The sequence below is a fragment of the Corylus avellana genome, chromosome 9 (assembly GCF_965113065.1).
Source record: "Corylus avellana chromosome 9, dhCorAvel1.hap1.2, whole genome shotgun sequence".
Taxonomy (NCBI): Eukaryota; Viridiplantae; Streptophyta; class Magnoliopsida; order Fagales; family Betulaceae; genus Corylus; species Corylus avellana.
The window spans coordinates 1,209,263-1,215,319 of record NC_142498.1 but is presented as its reverse complement, the minus strand read 5'-3'; positions in this window follow the sequence as shown (position 1 = coordinate 1,215,319).

The window sequence follows — 6,057 nt, the reverse complement described above, 5'->3', positions numbered from 1 at the left end:
TAATGTAAGTCGTAAAAATACAAATTTTGAAAGTTTAGGTGGACATTGTAAATTAGATGGTAACTAGAAGTAAAAATAAACAATTTATGTTGATAAGTCAAATCTCAAGGATATATTGGCTTAATCATCAAAATATAACTTTCACTAACCTCCTAATTATGGAAATGTACCTGGCAATTAGAAAGCAAGTTTGAAGAAAAAATTCATTACAATTTAATAGTTTTTACAAGTGATTCTTTTTGCAAAAGCTTTTGAAGTGGTGTATCATTTGGATAGTCCATAAAGTTTTGATGAAATTCGTTAAAAGTACATAAATCAACATTATTACTAGAAAACGTTAGTTATGATACTTCGCCTATTCATTATCAGGTTAACCGCTAAAATATGAATTGCCACTTGTCAGTCCAAATGACAAGTTTACAAACTTACATAATAGTCTATGTAGCACGTGCCATGTTAACAATCCATCCGGCACTCATTTCCATCGCAAGTGAATTTGTAAAGAATTATAGTAAAAGTTATATTACTTTAAATATTTTGGCATCAGGACACTCCTCTCCATTGCACTTTGTGTAGGTAATGGTCAATGCCAGCCATGAATGAACAAGAATCCTCTCCATTTGGTCAAAATTTAAAATTAGTATATTTAATTGACGGTATTCATGATTTCACATTAATTATAACATCGTATAAATGCAGAGATGAAATATAACATATCAAAAGTTGGGCAAATATCAACATTACAACTTTCCTGGTAAAACTGTTAGTTAATTAGAGTAGGGATTTTTTTTTTTTTTACTTCGTCCAGATTAAATTTTACAGGCTTAGTACCCATATAATAATACAAATGAAAAATAAATAAATAAAATTATATATAAATATATATGTGAAGCCTGCAATTAAGAAGTATTAATTAAGAGATGATAATGAGTAGAGACTAAAATCGAAAGAGACGCCTACAGGCTTTAAGGATCTTGCCTTTCTTTTTCTTTGATCTCCCTGCTTGCATTGATTTATCATCATCATCATCATCATCATCATCTTTAGCAAGCGGATCACAACGGTGATGGATCCTACAATACCCGCCGGAAACCGGAGACGATGATTTCCTCATGGATAACACCCTCCTCACAGTGCTGTTCTTTTTTTGTTTCTCATTAGCCCAAAGCACGTCAGAAAAAGCAGAGGAATTGGAAACAGAGCAGGTTCTTCTCAAAATCACCCCAAATATCTCTCCCGCGCCATCTTCTTCTTCTTCTTCTTCTTCCCCATGTACTTGTTTATGATGAGGAAAGGATACGACATCATGGGAGATCGTCATCACTGGTTTTCTGGTGTTCTGGTTTTGCTGTAGTGTCGCCATGTCTTGGTTTTTCGACTTGTCGTTTGAGAAAGGTGGTGTGTTCATGTTTCTTTTTACTCTGCTCCTGCCGTGCACTGGAAGAAGAAGAAGAAGAAGAAGAAGAAGATTGTGGGTGGAGTGGATCTAGAAGGAGTGGGAACAGAGAGGGCGAGAGGAGCGGAGGGATATATAGCATTGATGGTAGAGCAGAATGATAGGAGTTTAGAGTTGGATGAGGCCAGAAAATGCCTGCAAAGATAAGGTAAAGCGTCTAGTTTTGGAGGAGAGACCATTTTCTCTTGGACCAGTCAAAATTGTTATTTTTGCTAACTGTAAAATAAAATTTGGTCAAAAAATTACTTACATACGGTTAATTATTTTAGAGTGTGTTTGTTTGTTAGTGTTATTTTGTTAAAAATATGTATCGTGTTTTTTAAAAATTACAATTTGAAAATATAGATTTTTAAATCGTTGGTAAAAAGGTGCATTTTTTTATAAATCTATGATATTGATTTTCAAGGCCACATTGCTAGAAGTACAAGTTATTACAAAATCATTTGATTTTTATATATTAAGAGACACATGTTACCTCTTTAAATGTTAGTTTGCAAGAGTTTTCATGGCCCATTTTTTTAGAGCCACTTATGGGTGCGAGAAAATAGGTATTAAGAAGTTGAAGTGTGTAGCATTACTTTTTTTAAATTATACATTTTAAAATTATAAACCCAAATGAACCCGTTATAAAAAAAAGATAGCTATATGTCAAAAATAAATAAATTTATAAATATACTAATAAAAAAATAAAAAATAAAAAGAATGATTCTCTCTTATCTTTTGAAATCTTTTGAAATAGTGAAAGTATATAAATAAAATAACAAAAATTGATAGCTATAATAGATAAAGGGATGTAGGTGCTTTAGAAAAGTGTGTAGTTAAAAATATATATATTTTTTTATTATTATTTTTTTTTTTTTATCTAAAATGAAGATGAAATTTGTTGAAAAAGGGACTGTGGTATATATATAATTTTTTTTTTTTTTTTCAAACAAAGGCATTAACAAATAATTCAAAATCGGAACCTCAAAATTATCTTTACCATTATATCATATATAATATTTTTTTTAAACATACACATAATTCAAATAAATGGGGGGGGGGGGGGGGGGGGGGGAATCAGGTATCTAAGTAAAGATATTCTGGATAATTTGTGAAATTGTAGTTGAAATATCTGTCCAAAAAGTAAATAAAATTTGAAGTGTTTCACTGTGCATAGCTGCCGTAGAAATGTAGAGTATTTAATATGGCGTGGAAATGAAGCTAATCAATGGACGGATGACGGATGTGAACAAAAATTTGGGAAGCAATAATAGGAGGGGAGACTTGTTTTTCTCTTGTATTTATTTCCTTTTGTTGAAACAAAGCTTCTGAGGTCGACAGAGAGTCAGTAGAAGTGGTTGGTCTTTGATGATGAAGCGTTGAAAAAGGTGTGAATCAATGTTCTCTGTCAACACATGAAGAAGAAAAAACTATCCATTGGCTTTTCCTACTACACAATATATAATTATATATAAAAGATAATGCTAATGAAAACTAAAAATGGGAGGAACTTCTTGTTTGAGAAATGTGACGGCTTCTGATTTTATATTATGAATATTATTTTTTAAAAAAACACGAGAGACCGATAGAGTGAGTTTATTTTCTTCTGCTTTTTAAGAAAATAATATTTAAGTAAGATCAGGAGAGTACCAAAAGGAACTATAACATTTCTCTTCTTGTTAACCATGCTATCATAAGAGCATTCTTATTGAACTGATCTTCAAATAAAAGTTAATTTTGAAGGCAAAACCCACTTTTTTCTAATTTGTAGAGCCATTTTTAAAATGAATCAAATATTAAACTTTCTACATTTTTTGACTTCAATTAAATATATTTTTTCAATCTTTGTTAATTATTTATTTGTTTTTGGTAGAGGATATAGAGGAAGGAAACAAATATAATAAGCTTAAAAAATTAAATAGTTTTTATTTTTTGGCTCTTGATTTTTGGAGAGCCTTGTTGATCAAAGTTAAATTTGAAATATAATAAAAAGCTTGTTCAATGGCTCTTTTGTGAGTTTTTTCAATTTCTCTATTTTTTTTTTTTTAAAAAAAAGCCAAATTTGAAAAGCTTAATAAAAATGTTCCAATAGTAGATACACCATTATTAACATCGGATGTGCTTCCTAAATTTATTTTATATTTTAATTATAAAAGTCTTATTTCTTTATTTTAACTATTCACTTTTTTTAAATACCTTTTTTTCGGCCATTAAAAAGAAAAAAAAAAAACGGAGATTCACTTTCAGTATTCTATTTAAATTTATTTATTTATTTATATTTTGTGAGCAGATATTTTTTGTTTTTTTGACATATCCACACAAGAGGGAGATGAAAAATGCGAACTAGTGACTTTTACTTCATAAGACGTGATTCACAACCAATTAAACTATCTCTTTGGAACTTGTGAGCAAAGAGTTAAAAGGCCGGCATTTACATGTTGTAGTTAATGAAATTGAAAGGACACATGGGGTTAATAGTTAATGAGGTTGAAAAGCCACCCACAACCCTCTCTTCATGAGATTCAAAGGACACATGCAGTTACTTTAAAGCTAACATTAACATATTTTTAAAATAATTTAAATGATGTAGCATTATGTATATGGTTGATGCACAAACTTTAAATCATAACTATAAAATGAATGTGAACAATTTTATTTGAAATGGAGATTATCATTGTCCGTTAATAAGGTTGAAAGGCCAATTAATGATAGCTTGCATTTATATTTGCGATTTCAAAAAGTGAGATTTTAAAATTTACGATTTTTGAAAACGTAATTAAACGTTTGACAAGATTGCAATTTGACTTTTAAAATTATGCGTTGTTAAAAATAAAAAACTTATTTTCAAATCATAATTTTTTTAAAATGCAATTCTAAACGATCCATTGATTTAGTTTGCAATTATACTTTTTGTCTATAATATTACAATGTCAAAAACACCCTCAACATACAAAAATAGAAATCTTTTTATTTTTATTTTTTTATTTTATGAATCAATCAAAAAATTGCACCAAATCTCTGCTAAGCACATATTTCAAAAATGAAGCACACAAATGCAAACTAAGAAAAAAAAAAAAAATCCACAGTGTCACAATAACTAAAGATAAATTACAAAAAAACTCATAACCACAATAATTAAAAAAAAAAAAAAAACAATAATTTGTAACTCCATATGAGCAGCTATGCATAGGCTTTTTAAGTATAAAGATTTGAAAATAAAAGATATACAGAGATATACTGAAAATACACTAAATGTAAAAAGATAATGTTTTTTTATAAAAAAAAATAGTATTTGCTTTGCACCCGGTAAATTTGGGTGTGAATCCGTAATTGGCGTGGAATTTCGGTGTGATGTGATGTTCCTGTAAGTCATGGTTGGTTTTGGACATTTCGTGACACAAATATGCACCATAACTTGTCCCGTCTCCGGATTTCATCACACGCAACACACAGCACTTTCACATGGTGGGGTAGGGCTTCAGACTTAAGCAATGGGGTGAAGGGTAGGTCCGTCGAAGAAACTGTTGACACATAATTTAAAAAGAAATGCTGGGGTGAATAAATTTTTCATATTTAATTTATATATATATTTTTATAAATTTAATAAATCAATCATTATATTTATAGGGTCTATTATTAACTAATATAGGGTCTACAAATCTAATGTTGATTTGTAAAATGAGATATACTATACAAAATTGTTTTCTCAAACTTGCAGTGGTTGAGGCAATAACAACTATATACGCGAGGATAGGCTTCTTTGATATAATCTTAGAGGGCGACGCTCTACAAATTGTTAATGCGGTCAAATTGGTGGAAAAGAATTTGAGCAAGATTGGGCATTTAATTGATGGGATCAAAGAAGTTTTGCACCGGCTGAGATCATGGAGGATTGCACATATTAGGAGGAATGCGAATTATGCTGCTCATAGTCTCGTTAGAGAGGCTATTGTAAATGTTATAGATAGAGTTTGGTTTGAAGAAATCCCAAATTATGTCGATGATATTGTATTTAGGGAGCCTTATTCCCCTACTTGATTGATAGATTATCAATAAAGATTTCAATTTGTTTTTTTTTTAAAAAATAAAAATAAAAAAATAAAAGGTGAAGAGCCAAAAAGATGCAAAACTTTCAATTTTAGGAGTTATTGAAGGAATAGACATGGGAAAGTTGAATCGCATGAACATGGTAGAAATAAGTGACTATGTCTTTTTGGTGTTTTTGGTGTTTTTCTAATGTTTTCTTATTTTTGTTTTTTTTTTAAAAAAAACAATATCAACATAGGAAAACATGAAGAAGGACGTAACATTTTTCATAAGAGATATATACAAGACTATGATTTTTCAGTTCCAGATATAATTACCTTCTTAATAGTGCAGATCGAAAGTTCAAAACTCTACTTATGCAATAATCCCCTTGGATCACCTTCAAAATGAGCTTGATAATTACTCAATGCATGTGGTATGAGAGGGATTGAAATTTCCAGCAATTGGGTGTCCGAATTGCAACAAATTCCACCAAACAATTTAGTCTTGCGCTGTTTGAACACATGTTCGTATAAGTGGGCTTTAAGAAAATTGCAATTCAATCAACCAATTACAACAAATCCTTATCCGTA